Source organism: Ambystoma mexicanum, chromosome 10, assembly GCF_040938575.1.
Source record: "Ambystoma mexicanum isolate Mex_15411 chromosome 10, UKY_AmexF1_1, whole genome shotgun sequence".
Classification (NCBI taxonomy): Eukaryota; Metazoa; Chordata; class Amphibia; order Caudata; family Ambystomatidae; genus Ambystoma; species Ambystoma mexicanum.
This window is the reverse complement of record NC_090932.1, coordinates 22,476,492-22,492,352: the sequence shown is the minus strand read 5'-3', so window position 1 is coordinate 22,492,352 and position 15,861 is coordinate 22,476,492.

The following is a 15,861-nucleotide window of genomic DNA, read 5'->3' as shown; positions in this document are numbered from 1 at the left end:
CAGGCACTCACTTCCAGTTAATTGCCAGCTCCAGTGACAGGCACTCTCTCCTCATTCCCTGCCAGCTCCAGCGGGAACATGGCATTAGTCGAGATTCGAGGAGCCAGTGTCAGCCACTCTCTCCTCACAGACCCTCTCTCCTCATTCCCTGCCAGCTCCAGTGACAGGCACTCTCTCCTCATTCTTTGCCAGCTCCAGCGGGAACATGGCATTAGTCGAGATTCGAGGAGCCAGTGGCAGCCACTCTCTCCTCACAGGCACTCTCTCCTCATTCCCTGCCAGCTGCAGCAGGAACATGGCACTAGTCGAGATTCAAGGAGCCAGTGGAAGCCACTCTCTCCTCACAGGCACTCTCTCCTCATTCCCTGCCAGCTCCAGTGACAGGCACTCTCTCCTCATTCCCTGCCAGCTCCAGCGAGAACATGGCATTAGTCGAGATTCAAGGAGCCAGTGGCAGCCACTCTCTCCTCACAGGCACTCTCTCCTCATTCCCTGCCTGCTCCAGCGGGAACATGGCATTAGTCGAGATTCGAGGAGCCAGTGGCAGCCACTCTCTCCTCACAGGCACTCTCTCCTCATTCCCTGCCAGCTCCAGTGACAGGCACTCTCTCCTCATTCCCTGCCAGCTCCAGCGGGAACATAGCATTAGTTGAGATTCAAGGAGCCAGTGGCAGCCACCCTCTCCTCATCCCCTGCCAGCTCCAGCAGGAACATGGTATTAGTCGAGATTCAAGGAGCCAGTGTCAGCCACTTTCTCCCCACAGGCACACTCTCCTCATTCCCTGCCAGCTCCAGCGGGAACATGGCATTAGTCGAGATTCAAGGAGCCAGTGGCAGCCACACTCTCCTCATTCCCTGCCAGCTCCAGTGACAGCCACTCTCTTCCCATTCCCTGCCAGCTCCAGTGACAGGCACTCTCTCCTCATTCCCTGCCAACTCCAGCAGGAACATGGCATTAGTCGAGGTTCGAGGAGCCAGTGTCAGCCACTCTCTCCTCACAGGCCCTCTCTCCTCATTCCCTGCCAGCTCCAGTGACAGGCACTCTCTCCTCATTCCCTGCCAGCTCCAGTGGGAACATGGCGTTAGTCGAAATTCGAGGAGCCAGTGGCAGCCACTCTTTTCTCATTCCCTGCCAGCTCCAACAGCAACATGGCATTAGTCGAGATTCAAGGAGCCAGTGGCAGCCACTCTCTCCTCATTCCCTGCCAGCTCCAGCGGGAACATGGCATTAGTCGAGAATCGAGGAGCCAGTGGCAGCCACTCTCTCCTCATTCCCTGCCAGCTCCAGTGGGAACATGGCATTAGTCGAAATTCGAGGAGCCAGTGTCAGCTACACTCTCCTCACAGGCACTCTCTCCTCATTCCCTGACAGCTCCAGTGACAGGCACTCTCTCCTCATTCCCTGCAAGCACCAGCAGGAACATGGCATTAGTCGAGATTCAAGGAGCCAGTAGCAGCCACTCTCTCCTCATTCCCTCCCAGCTCCTGCGGGAACATGGCATTTGTCGAGATTCGAGGAGCCCGTGTCAGCCACTCTTTCCTCACAGGCACTCTCTCCTCATTCCCTGCCAGCTGCAGTGGGAACATGGCATTAGTCGAGATTCAAGGAGCCAGCGGCAGCCACTCTCTCCTCATTCCCTGCCAGCTCCAGTGACAGGCACTCACTTCCAGTTAATTGCCAGCTCCAGTGACAGGCACTCTCTCCTCATTCCCTGCCAGCTCCAGCGGGAACATGGCATTAGTCGAGATTCGAGGAGCCAGTGTCAGCCACTCTCTCCTCACAGACCCTCTCTCCTCATTCCCTGCCAGCTCCAGTGACAGGCACTCTCTCCTCATTCTTTGCCAGCTCCAGCGGGAACATGGCATTAGTCGAGATTCGAGGAGCCAGTGGCAGCCACTCTCTCCTCACAGGCACTCTCTCCTCATTCCCTGCCAGCTGCAGCAGGAACATGGCACTAGTCGAGATTCAAGGAGCCAGTGGAAGCCACTCTCTCCTCACAGGCACTCTCTCCTCATTCCCTGCCAGCTCCAGTGACAGGCACTCTCTCCTCATTCCCTGCCAGCTCCAGCGAGAACATGGCATTAGTCGAGATTCAAGGAGCCAGTGGCAGCCACTCTCTCCTCACAGGCACTCTCTCCTCATTCCCTGCCTGCTCCAGCGGGAACATGGCATTAGTCGAGATTCGAGGAGCCAGTGGCAGCCACTCTCTCCTCACAGGCACTCTCTCCTCATTCCCTGCCAGCTCCAGTGACAGGCACTCTCTCCTCATTCCCTGCCAGCTCCAGCGGGAACATAGCATTAGTTGAGATTCAAGGAGCCAGTGGCAGCCACCCTCTCCTCATCCCCTGCCAGCTCCAGCAGGAACATGGTATTAGTCGAGATTCAAGGAGCCAGTGTCAGCCACTTTCTCCTCACAGGCACACTCTCCTCATTCCCTGCCAGCTCCAGCGGGAACATGGCATTAGTCGAGATTCAAGGAGCCAGTGGCAGCCACACTCTCCTCATTCCCTGCCAGCTCCAGTGACAGCCACTCTCTTCCCATTCCCTGCCAGCTCCAGTGACAGGCACTCTCTCCTCATTCCCTGCCAACTCCAGCAGGAACATGGCATTAGTCGAGGTTCGAGGAGCCAGTGTCAGCCACTCTCTCCTCACAGGCCCTCTCTCCTCATTCCCTGCCAGCTCCAGTGACAGGCACTCTCTCCTCATTCCCTGCCAGCTCCAGCAGGAACATGGCATTAGTCAAGATTCGAGGAGACAGTGGCAGCCACTCTCTCCCCACAGGCACTCTCTCCTCATTCCCTGCCTCCTGCAGTTGGATGATGGCATTAGTCGAGATTGAAGGAGCCAGTGGCAGCCACTCTCTCCTCACAGGCACTCTCTCCTCATTCCCTACCTTCTCCAGTGACAGGCACTCTCTCCTCATTCCCTGCCAGCTCCAGCGGGAACATGGCATTAGTCGAGATTCGAGGAGCCAGTGGCAGCCACTCTCTCCTCACAGGCACTCTCTCCTCATTCCCTGCCAGCTGCAGCGGGAACATGGCATTAGTCGAGATTCAAGGAGCCAGTGGCACCCACTCTCTCCTCATCCCCTGCCAGCTGCAGCAGGAACATGGCATTAGTCGAGATTCAAGCAGCCAGTGGAAGCCACTCTCTCCTCACAGGCACTCTCTCCTCATTCCCTGCCAGCTCCAGTGACAGGCACTCTCTCCTCATTCCCTGCCAGCTCCAGCGAGAACATGGCATTAGTCGAGATTCAAGGAGCCAGTGGCAGCCACTCTCTCCTCACAGGCACTCTCTCCTCATTCCCTGCCTGCTCCAGCGGGAACATGGCATTAGTCGAGATTCGAGGAGCCAGTGGCAGCCACTCTCTCCTCACAGGCACTCTCTCCTCATTCCCTGCCAGCTGCAGCAGGAACATGGCATTAGTCGAGATTCAAGGAGCCAGTGGAAGCCACTCTCTCCTCACAGGCACTCTCTCCTCATTCCCTGCCAGCTCCAGTGACAGGCACTCTCTCCTCATTCCCTGCCAGCTCCAGCGAGAACATGGCATTAGTCGAGATTCAAGGAGCCGGTGGCAGCCACTCTCTCCTCACAGGCACTCTCTCCTCATTCCCTGCCTGCTCCAGCGGGAACATGGCATTAGTCGAGATTCGAGGAGCCAGTGGCAGCCACTCTCTCCTCACAGGCACTCTCTCCTCATTCCCTGCCAGCTCCAGTGACAGGCACTCTCTCCTCATTCCCTGCCAGCTCCAGCGGGAACATAGCATTAGTTGAGATTCAAGGAGCCAGTGGCAGCCACCCTCTCCTCATCCCCTGCCAGCTCCAGCGGGAACATGGTATTAGTCGAGATTCAAGGAGCCAGTGTCAGCCACTTTCTCCTCACAGGCACACTCTCCTCATTCCCTGCCAGCTCCAGCGGGAACATGGCATTAGTCGAGATTCAAGGAGCCAGTGGCAGCCACTCTCTCCTCATTCCCTGCCAGCTCCAGTGACAGCCACTCTCTTCCCATTCCCTGCCAGCTCCAGTGACAGGCACTCTCTCCTCATTCCCTGCCAACTCCAGCAGGAACATGGCATTAGTCGAGGTTCGAGGAGCCAGTGTCAGCCACTCTCTCCTCACAGGCCCTCTCTCCTCTTTCCCTGCCAACTCCAGTGACAGGCACTCTCTCCTCATTCCCTGCCAGCTCCAGCAGGAACATGGCATTAGTCAAGATTCGAGGAGACAGTGGCAGCCACTCTCTCCTCACAGGCACTCTCTCCTCATTCCCTGCCTCCTGCAGTTGGATGATGGCATTAGTCGAGATTGAAGGAGCCAGTGGCAGCCACTCTCTCCTCACAGGCACTCTCTCCTCATTCCCTGCCTTCTCCAGTGACAGGCACTCTCTCCTCATTCCCTGCCAGCTCCAGCGGGAACATGGCATTAGTCGAGATTCGAGGAGCCAGTGGCAGCCACTCTCTCCTCACAGGCACTCTCTCCTCATTCCCTGCCAGCTGCAGCGGGAACATGGCATTAGTCGAGATTCAAGGAGCCAGTGGCACCCACTCTCTCCTCATCCCCTGCCAGCTCCAGCGGGAACATGGCATTAGTCGAGATTCAAGGAGCCAGTGTCAGCCACTCTCTCCTCACAGGCTCTCTCTCCTCATTCCCTGCCAGCTCCAGCGGGAACATGGCATTAGTCGAGATTCACAGAGCCAGTGACAGGCACTCTCTCCCCATTCCCTGCCAGCTCCAGTAACATGAACTCTCTCCTCATTTCCTGCCAGCTCCAGCGGGAACATGGCATTAGTCGAGATTCAAGGAGCCAGTGTCAGCCATTCTCTCCTCACAGGCCCTCTCTCCTCATTCCCTGCCAACTCCAGTGACAGGCACTCTCTCCTCATTCCCTGCCAGCTCCAACGTGAACATGGCATTAGTCGAGATTCAAGGAGCCAGTGGCAGCCACTCTCTCCTCACAGGCACTCTCTCCTCATTCCCTGCCAGCTCCAGTGGCAGGCACTCTCTCCCCATTCCCTGCCAGCTCCAGTGACATGAACTCTCTCCTCATTTCCTGCCAGCTCCACAGGAACATGGCATTAGTCGAGATTCAAGGAGCCAGTGGCAGCCACTCTCTCCTCACAGGCACTCTCTCCTCATTCCCTGCCTGCGCCAGCGGGAACATGGCATTAGTCGAGATTCGAGGAGCCAGTGGCAGCCACTCTCTCCTCACAGGCACTCTACTCATTCCCTGCCAGCTCCAGTGACAGGCACTCTCTCCTCATTCCCTGCCAGCTCCAGCGGGAACATGGCATTAGTCGAGATTCAAGGAGCCAGTGGCAGCCACTCTCTCCGCATCCCCTGCCAGCTCCAGCGGGAACATGGCATTAGTCGAGATTCAAGGAGCCAGTGTCAGCCACTCTCTCCTCACAGGCACTCTCTCCTCATTCCCTGCCAGCTCCAGCGGGAACATGGCATTAGTCGAGATTCAAGAAGCCAGTGGCACCCACTCTCTCCTCATCCCCTGCCAGCTCCAGTGGGAACATGGCATTTGTCGAGATTCGAGGAGCCAGTGTCAGCCACTCTTTCCTCACAGGCACCCTCTCCTCATTCCCTGCCAGCTGCAGTGTGAACATGGCATTAGTCGAGATTCAAGGAGCCAGTGGCAGCCACTCTCTCCTCATTCCCTGCCAGCTCCAGTGATAGGCACTCTCTCCTCATTCCCTTCCAGCTCCAGTGGGAACATGGCATTAGCCGAGATTCGAGGAGCCAGTGGCAGCCACCCTCTCCTCACAGGCACTCTCTCCTCATTCCCTGCCAGCTCCAGTGACAGGCACTCTCTCCTCATTCCCTGCCAGGTCCAGCGGAACATGGCATTAGTTGAGATTCGAAGAGCCAGTGGTAGCCACTCTTTCCTCTTCATTCCCTGCCAGCTGCAGCGGGAACATGGCATTAGTCAAGATTGAAGGAGCCAGTGCAGCCACTCTCTCCTCATCATTCCCTGTAAGCTGCAGCGGGAACATGGGATTAGTCGAGATTCAAGGAGACAGTGTCAGCCACTCTCTCCTCACAGGCACTCTCTCCTCATTCCCTGCCAGCTCCAGTGACAGGCACTCTCTCCTCATTCCCTGCCAGCTCCAGTGACAGGCACTCTCTCCTCATTCCCTGCTAGCTCCAGTGACAGGCACTCTCCCCTCATTCCCTGCCAGCTCCAACGGGAACATGGCATTAGTCGAGATTCAAGGAGCCAGTGGCAGCCACTCTCTCCTCATTCCCTGCCAGCTCCAGTGACAGGCACTCTCTTCCCATTCCCTGCCAGCTCCAGTGACAGGCACTCTCTCCTCATTCCCTGTCAGCTCCAGTGACAGGCACTCTCTCCTCATTCCCTGCCAGCTCCAACAGGAACATGGCATTAATCGAGATTCAAGGAGCCAGTGGCAGCCACTCTCTCCTCATTCCCTGCCAGCTCCAGCGGGAACATGGCATTAGTCGAGATTCGAGGAGCCAATGGCAGCCACTCTCTCCTCATTCCCTGGCAGCTCCAGTGGAAACATGGCATTAGTCGAAATTCGAGGAGCCAGTGTCAGCCACTCTCTCCTTACAGGCTCTCTCTCCTCATTCCCTGCCCGCTCCAGTGACAGGCACTCTCTCCTCATTCCCTGCCAGCTCCAGTGGGAACATGGCGCTAGTCGAAATTCGAGGAGCCAGTGGCAGCCACTCTTTTCTCATTCCCTGCCAGCTACAACAGCAACATGGCATTAGTCGAGATTCAAGGAGCCAGTGGCAGCCACTCTCTCCTCATTCCCTGCCAGCTCCAGCGGGAACATGGCATTAGTCGAGAATCGAGGAGCCAGTGGCAGCCACTCTCTCCTCATTCCCTGCCAGCTCCAGTGGGAACATGGCATTAGTCGAAATTCGAGGAGCCAGTGTCAGCTACTCTCTCCTCACAGGCACTCTCTCCTCATTCCCTGACAGCTCCAGTGACAGGCACTCTCTCCTCATTCCCTGCAAGCACCAGCAGGAACATGGCATTAGTCGAGATTCAAGGAGCCAGTAGCAGCCCCTCTCTCCTCATTCCCTCCCAGCTCCTGCGGGAACATGGCATTTGTCGAGATTCGAGGATCCCGTGTCAGCCACTCATTCCTCACAGGCACTCTCTCCTCATTCCCTGCAGTGGGAACATGGCATTAGTCGAGATTCAAGGAGCCAGCGGCAGCCACTCTCTCCTCATTCCCTGCCAGCTCCAGTGACAGGCACTCACTACCTGTTCCCTGCCAGCTCCAGTGACAGGCACTCTCTCCTCATTCCCTGCCAGCTCCAGCGGGAACATGGCATTAGTCGAGATTCGAGGAGCCAGTGTCAGCCACTCTCTCCTCACAGACCCTCTCTCCTCATTCCCTGCCAGCTCCAGTGACAGGCACTCTCTCCTCATTCCCTGCCAGCTCCAGCGGGAACATGGCATTAGTCGAGATTCGAGGAGCCAGTGGCAGCCACTCTCTCCTCACAGGCACTCTCTCCTCATTCCCTGCCAGCTGCAGCAGGAACATGGCATTAGTCGAGATTCAAGGAGCCAGTGGAAGCCACTCTCTCCTCACAGGCACTCTCTCCTCATTCCCTGCCAGCTCCAGTGACAGGCACTCTCTCCTCATTCCCTGCCAGCTCCAGCGAGAACATGGCATTAGTCGAGATTCAAGGAGCCAGTGGCAGCCACTCTCTCCTCACAGGCACTCTCTCCTCATTCCCTGCCTGCTCCAGCGGGAAAATGGGATTAGTCGATATTCAAGGAGCCAGTGTCCGCCACTCTCTCCTCACAGGCACTCTCTCCTCATTCCCTGTCAGCTCCAGTGACAGGCACTCTCTCCTCATTCCCTGACAGCTCCAACGGGAACATGGCATTACTCGAGATTAAAGCAGCCAGTGCCAGCCACTCTCTCCTCATTTCCTGCCAGCTCCAGCGGGAACATGGCATTAGTCGAGATTCGAGGAGCCAGTGGCAGCCACTCTCTCCTCATTCCCTGCCAGCTCCAGTGGGAACATGGCATTAGTCTAGATTCGAGGAGCCAGTGGCAGCCACTTTCTCCTCACAGACACTCTCTCCTCATTCCCTGCCAGCTCCAGTGACAGGCACTCTCTTCTCATTCCCTGCCAGCTGCAGCGGGAACATGGCATTAGTCAAGATTCAAGGAGCCAGTGGTAGCCCTTCTCCTCATTCCCTGCCAGCTCCAGCGGGAACATGGCATTAGTCGAGATTCAAGGAGCCAGTGTCAGCCACTCTCTCCTCACAGGCTCTCTCTCCTCATTCCCTACCAGTTGCAGTGGGAACATGGGATTAGTCGAGATTCGAGGAGCCAGTGGCAGCCACTCTCTCCTCATTCCCTGCCAGCTGCAGCAGGAACATGGCATTAGTCGAGATTCAAGGAGCCAGAGGCAGCCACTCTCTCCTCATTCCCTGCCAGCTGCAGAGGGAACATGGCATTAGTCGAGATTCGAGGAGCCAGTGTCAGCCACTTTCTACTCACAGGCACTCTCTCCTCATTCCCTGCCAGCTCCAGTGACAGGCACTCTCTCCTCATTCCCTGCAAGCACCAGCAGGAACATGGCATTAGTCGAGATTCAAGGAGCCAGTGGCAGCCACTCTCTCCTCATTCCCTGCCAGCTCCAGTGGGAACATGGCATTTGTCGAGATTCGAGGAGCCAGTGTCAGCCACTCTTTCCTCACAGGCACCCTCTCCTCATTCCCTGCCAGCTGCAGTGTGAACATGGCATTAGTCGAGATTCAAGGAGCCAGTGGCAGCCACTCTCTCCTCATTCCCTGCCAGCTCCAGTGATAGGCACTCTCTCCTCATTCCCTTCCAGCTCCAGTGGGAACATGGCATTAGCCGAGATTCGAGGAGCCAGTGGCAGCCACCCTCTCCTCACAGGCACTCTCTCCTCATTCCCTGCCAGGTCCAGCGGGAACATGGCATTAGTTGAGATTCGAAGAGCCAGTGGTAGCCACTCTTTCCTCTTCATTCCCTGCCAGCTGCAGCGGGAACATGGCATTAGTCAAGATTGAAGGAGCCAGTGCAGCCACTCTCTCCTCATCATTCCCTGTAAGCTGCAGCGGGAACATGGGATTAGTCGAGATTCAAGGAGACAGTGTCAGCCACTCTCTCCTCACAGGCACTCTCTCCTCATTCCCTGCCAGCTCCAGTGACAGGCACTCTCTCCTCATTCCCTGCCAGCTCCAGTGACAGGCACTCTCTCCTCATTCCCTGCTAGCTCCAGTGACAGGCACTCTCCCCTCATTCCCTGCCAGCTCCAACGGGAACATGGCATTAGTCGAGATTCAAGGAGCCAGTGGCAGCCACTCTCTCCTCATTCCCTGCCAGCTCCAGTGACAGGCACTCTCTTCCCATTCCCTGCCAGCTCCAGTGACAGGCACTCTCTCCTCATTCCCTGTCAGCTCCAGTGACAGGCACTCTCTCCTCATTCCCTGCCAGCTCCAACAGGAACATGGCATTAATCGAGATTCAAGGAGCCAGTGGCAGCCACTCTCTCCTCATTCCCTGCCAGCTCCAGCGGGAACATGGCATTAGTCGAGATTCGAGGAGCCAATGGCAGCCACTCTCTCCTCATTCCCTGGCAGCTCCAGTGGAAACATGGCATTAGTCGAAATTCGAGGAGCCAGTGTCAGCCACTCTCTCCTTACAGGCACTCTCTCCTCATTCCCTGCCCGCTCCAGTGACAGGCACTCTCTCCTCATTCCCTGCCAGCTCCAGTGGGAACATGGCGTTAGTCGAAATTCGAGGAGCCAGTGGCAGCCACTCTTTTCTCATTCCCTGCCAGCTCCAACAGCAACATGGCATTAGTCGAGATTCAAGGAGCCAGTGGCAGCCACTCTCTCCTCATTCCCTGCCAGCTCCAGCGGGAACATGGCATTAGTCGAGATTCGAGGAGCCAATGGCAGCCACTCTCTCCTCATTCCCTGGCAGCTCCAGTGGAAACATGGCATTAGTCGAAATTCGAGGAGCCAGTGTCAGCCACTCTCTCCTTACAGGCACTCTCTCCTCATTCCCTGCCCGCTCCAGTGACAGGCACTCTCTCCTCATTCCCTGCCAGCTCCAGTGGGAACATGGCGTTAGTCGAAATTCGAGGAGCCAGTGGCAGCCACTCTTTTCTCATTCCCTGCCAGCTCCAACAGCAACATGGCATTAGTCGAGATTCAAGGAGCCAGTGGCAGCCACTCTCTCCTCATTCCCTGCCAGCTCCAGCGGGAACATGGCATTAGTCGAGATTCGAGGAGCCAATGGCAGCCACTCTCTCCTCATTCCCTGGCAGCTCCAGTGGAAACATGGCATTAGTCGAAATTCGAGGAGCCAGTGTCAGCCACTCTCTCCTTACAGGCACTCTCTCCTCATTCCCTGCCCGCTCCAGTGACAGGCACTCTCTCCTCATTCCCTGCCAGCTCCAGTGGGAACATGGCGTTAGTTGAAATTCGAGGAGCCAGTGGCAGCCACTCTTTTCTCATTCCCTGGCAGCTCCAGTGGAAACATGGCATTAGTCGATATTCGAGGAGCCAGTGTCAGCCACTCTCTCCTTACAGGCACTCTCTCCTCATTCCCTGCCCGCTCCAGTGACAGGCACTCTCTCCTCATTCCCTGCCAGCTCCAGTGGGAACATGGCATTAGTCGAGATTCAAGGAGCCAGTGGCAGCCACTCTCTCCTCATTCCCTGCCAGCTCCAGCGGGAACATGGCATTAGTCGAGAATCGAGGAGCCAGTGGCAGCCACTCTCTCCTCAATCCCTGCCAGCTCCAGTGGGAACATGGCATTAGTCGAAATTCGAGGAGCCAGTGTCAGCTACTCTCTCCTCACAGGCACTCTCTCCTCATTCCCTGACAGCTCCAGTGACAGGCACTCTCTCCTCATTCCCTGCAAGCACCAGCAGGAACATGGCATTAGTCGAGATTCAAGGAGCCAGTAGCAGCCACTCTCTCCTCATTCCCTCCCAGCTCCTGCGGGAACATGGCATTTGTCGAGATTCGAGGAGCCCGTGTCAGCCACTCTTTCCTCACAGGCACTCTCTCCTCATTCCCTGCCAGCTGCAGTGGGAACATGGCATTAGTCGAGATTCAAGGAGCCAGCGGCAGCCACTCTCTCCTCATTCCCTCCCAGCTCCAGTGACAGGCACTCACTTCCTGTTCCCTGTCAGCTCCAGTGACAGGCACTCTCTCCTCATTCCCTGCCAGCTCCAGCGGGAACATGGCATTAGTCGAGATTCGAGGAGCCAGTGTCAGCCACTCTCTCCTCACAGACCCTCTCTCCTCATTCCCTGCCAGCTCCAGTGACAGGCACTCTCTCCTCATTCCCTGCCAGCTCCAGCGGGAACATGGCATTAGTCGAGATTCGAGGAGCCAGTGGCAGCCACTCTCTCCTCACAGGCACTCTCTCCTCATTCCCTGCCAGCTGCAGCAGGAACATGGCATTAGTCGAGATTCAAGGAGCCAGTGGAAGCCACTCTCTCCTCACAGGCACTCTCTCCTCATTCCCTGCCAGCTCCAGTGACAGGCACTCTCTCCTCATTCCCTGCCAGCTCCAGCGAGAACATGGCATTAGTCGAGATTCAAGGAGCCAGTGGCAGCCACTCTCTCCTCACAGGCACTCTCTCCTCATTCCCTGCCTGCTCCAGCGGGAACATGGCATTAGTCGAGATTCGAGGAGCCAGGGGCAGCAACTCTCTCCTCACAGGCACTCTCTCCTCATTCCCTGCCAGCTCCAGTGACAGGCACTCTCTCCTCATTCCCTGCCAGCTCCAGCGGGAACATAGCATTAGTTGAGATTCAAGGAGCCAGTGGCAGCCACCCTCTCCTCATCCCCTGCCAGCTCCAGCGGGAACATGGTATTAGTCGAGATTCAAGGAGCCAGTGTCAGCCACTTTCTCCTCACAGGCACACTCTCCTCATTCCCTGCAAGCTCCAGCGGGAACATGGCATTAGTCGAGATTCAAGGAGCCAGTGGCAGCCACTCTCTCCTCATTCCCTGCCAGCTCCAGTGACAGCCACTCTCTTCCCATTCCCTGCCAGCTCCAGTGACAGGCACTCTCTCCTCATTCCCTGCCAACTCCAGCAGGAACATGGCATTAGTCGAGGTTCGAGGAGCCAGTGTCAGCCCCTCTCTCCTCACAGGCCCTCTCTCCTCATTCCCTGCCAGCTCCAGTGACAGGCACTCTCTCCTCATTCCCTGCCAGGTCCAGCGGAACATGGCATTAGTTGAGATTCGAAGAGCCAGTGGTAGCCACTCTTTCCTCTTCATTCCCTGCCAGCTGCAGCGGGAACATGGCATTAGTCAAGATTGAAGGAGCCAGTGCAGCCACTCTCTCCTCATCATTCCCTGTAAGCTGCAGCGGGAACATGGGATTAGTCGAGATTCAAGGAGACAGTGTCAGCCACTCTCTCCTCACAGGCACTCTCTCCTCATTCCCTGCCAGCTCCAGTGACAGGCACTCTCTCCTCATTCCCTGCCAGCTCCAGTGACAGGCACTCTCTCCTCATTCCCTGCTAGCTCCAGTGACAGGCACTCTCCCCTCATTCCCTGCCAGCTCCAACGGGAACATGGCATTAGTCGAGATTCAAGGAGCCAGTGGCAGCCACTCTCTCCTCATTCCCTGCCAGCTCCAGTGACAGGCACTCTCTTCCCATTCCCTGCCAGCTCCAGTGACAGGCACTCTCTCCTCATTCCCTGTCAGCTCCAGTGACAGGCACTCTCTCCTCATTCCCTGCCAGCTCCAACAGGAACATGGCATTAATCGAGATTCAAGGAGCCAGTGGCAGCCACTCTCTCCTCATTCCCTGCCAGCTCCAGCGGGAACATGGCATTAGTCGAGATTCGAGGAGCCAATGGCAGCCACTCTCTCCTCATTCCCTGGCAGCTCCAGTGGAAACATGGCATTAGTCGAAATTCGAGGAGCCAGTGTCAGCCACTCTCTCCTTACAGGCTCTCTCTCCTCATTCCCTGCCCGCTCCAGTGACAGGCACTCTCTCCTCATTCCCTGCCAGCTCCAGTGGGAACATGGCGCTAGTCGAAATTCGAGGAGCCAGTGGCAGCCACTCTTTTCTCATTCCCTGCCAGCTACAACAGCAACATGGCATTAGTCGAGATTCAAGGAGCCAGTGGCAGCCACTCTCTCCTCATTCCCTGCCAGCTCCAGCGGGAACATGGCATTAGTCGAGAATCGAGGAGCCAGTGGCAGCCACTCTCTCCTCATTCCCTGCCAGCTCCAGTGGGAACATGGCATTAGTCGAAATTCGAGGAGCCAGTGTCAGCCACTCTTTCCTCACAGGCACTCTCTCCTCATTCCCTGCAGTGGGAACATGGCATTAGTCGAGATTCAAGGAGCCAGCGGCAGCCACTCTCTCCTCATTCCCTGCCAGCTCCAGTGACAGGCACTCACTACCTGTTCCCTGCCAGCTCCAGTGACAGGCACTCTCTCCTCATTCCCTGCCAGCTCCAGCGGGAACATGGCATTAGTCGAGATTCGAGGAGCCAGTGTCAGCCACTCTCTCCTCACAGACCCTCTCTCCTCATTCCCTGCCAGCTCCAGTGACAGGCACTCTCTCCTCATTCCCTGCCAGCTCCAGCGGGAACATGGCATTAGTCGAGATTCGAGGAGCCAGTGGCAGCCACTCTCTCCTCACAGGCACTCTCTCCTCATTCCCTGCCAGCTGCAGCAGGAACATGGCATTAGTCGAGATTCAAGGAGCCAGTGGAAGCCACTCTCTCCTCACAGGCACTCTCTCCTCATTCCCTGCCAGCTCCAGTGACAGGCACTCTCTCCTCATTCCCTGCCAGCTCCAGCGAGAACATGGCATTAGTCGAGATTCAAGGAGCCAGTGGCAGCCACTCTCTCCTCACAGGCACTCTCTCCTCATTCCCTGCCTGCTCCAGCGGGAAAATGGGATTAGTCGATATTCAAGGAGCCAGTGTCCGCCACTCTCTCCTCACAGGCACTCTCTCCTCATTCCCTGTCAGCTCCAGTGACAGGCACTCTCTCCTCATTCCCTGACAGCTCCAACGGGAACATGGCATTACTCGAGATTAAAGCAGCCAGTGCCAGCCACTCTCTCCTCATTTCCTGCCAGCTCCAGCGGGAACATGGCATTAGTCGAGATTCGAGGAGCCAGTGGCAGCCACTCTCTCCTCATTCCCTGCCAGCTCCAGTGGGAACATGGCATTAGTCTAGATTCGAGGAGCCAGTGGCAGCCACTTTCTCCTCACAGACACTCTCTCCTCATTCCCTGCCAGCTCCAGTGACAGGCACTCTCTTCTCATTCCCTGCCAGCTGCAGCGGGAACATGGCATTAGTCAAGATTCAAGGAGCCAGTGGTAGCCACTTCTCCTCATTCCCTGCCAGCTCCAGCGGGAACATGGCATTAGTCGAGATTCAAGGAGCCAGTGTCAGCCACTCTCTCCTCACAGGCTCTCTCTCCTCATTCCCTACCAGTTGCAGTGGGAACATGGGATTAGTCGAGATTCGAGGAGCCAGTGGCAGCCACTCTCTCCTCATTCCCTGCCAGCTGCAGCAGGAACATGGCATTAATCGAGATTCAAGGAGCCAGAGGCAGCCACTCTCTCCTCATTCCCTGCCAGCTGCAGAGGGAACATGGCATTAGTCGAGATTCGAGGAGCCAGTGTCAGCCACTTTCTACTCACAGGCACTCTCTCCTCATTCCCTGCCAGCTCCAGTGACAGGCACTCTCTCCTCATTCCCTGCAAGCACCAGCAGGAACATGGCATTAGTCGAGATTCAAGGAGCCAGTGGCAGCCACTCTCTCCTCATTCCCTGCCAGCTCCAGTGGGAACATGGCATTTGTCGAGATTCGAGGAGCCAGTGTCAGCCACTCTTTCCTCACAGGCACCCTCTCCTCATTCCCTGCCAGCTGCAGTGTGAACATGGCATTAGTCGAGATTCAAGGAGCCAGTGGCAGCCACTCTCTCCTCATTCCCTGCCAGCTCCAGTGATAGGCACTCTCTCCTCATTCCCTTCCAGCTCCAGTGGGAACATGGCATTAGCCGAGATTCGAGGAGCCAGTGGCAGCCACCCTCTCCTCACAGGCACTCTCTCCTCATTCCCTGCCAGGTCCAGCGGGAACATGGCATTAGTTGAGATTCGAAGAGCCAGTGGTAGCCACTCTTTCCTCTTCATTCCCTGCCAGCTGCAGCGGGAACATGGCATTAGTCAAGATTGAAGGAGCCAGTGCAGCCACTCTCTCCTCATCATTCCCTGTAAGCTGCAGCGGGAACATGGGATTAGTCGAGATTCAAGGAGACAGTGTCAGCCACTCTCTCCTCACAGGCACTCTCTCCTCATTCCCTGCCAGCTCCAGTGACAGGCACTCTCTCCTCATTCCCTGCCAGCTCCAGTGACAGGCACTCTCTCCTCATTCCCTGCTAGCTCCAGTGACAGGCACTCTCCCCTCATTCCCTGCCAGCTCCAACGGGAACATGGCATTAGTCGAGATTCAAGGAGCCAGTGGCAGCCACTCTCTCCTCATTCCCTGCCAGCTCCAGTGACAGGCACTCTCTTCCCATTCCCTGCCAGCTCCAGTGACAGGCACTCTCTCCTCATTCCCTGTCAGCTCCAGTGACAGGCACTCTCTCCTCATTCCCTGCCAGCTCCAACAGGAACATGGCATTAATCGAGATTCAAGGAGCCAGTGGCAGCCACTCTCTCCTCATTCCCTGCCAGCTCCAGCGGGAACATGGCATTAGTCGAGATTCGAGGAGCCAATGGCAGCCACTCTCTCCTCATTCCCTGGCAGCTCCAGTGGAAACATGGCATTAGTCGAAATTCGAGGAGCCAGTGTCAGCCACTCTCTCCTTACAGGCACTCTCTCCTCATTCCCTGC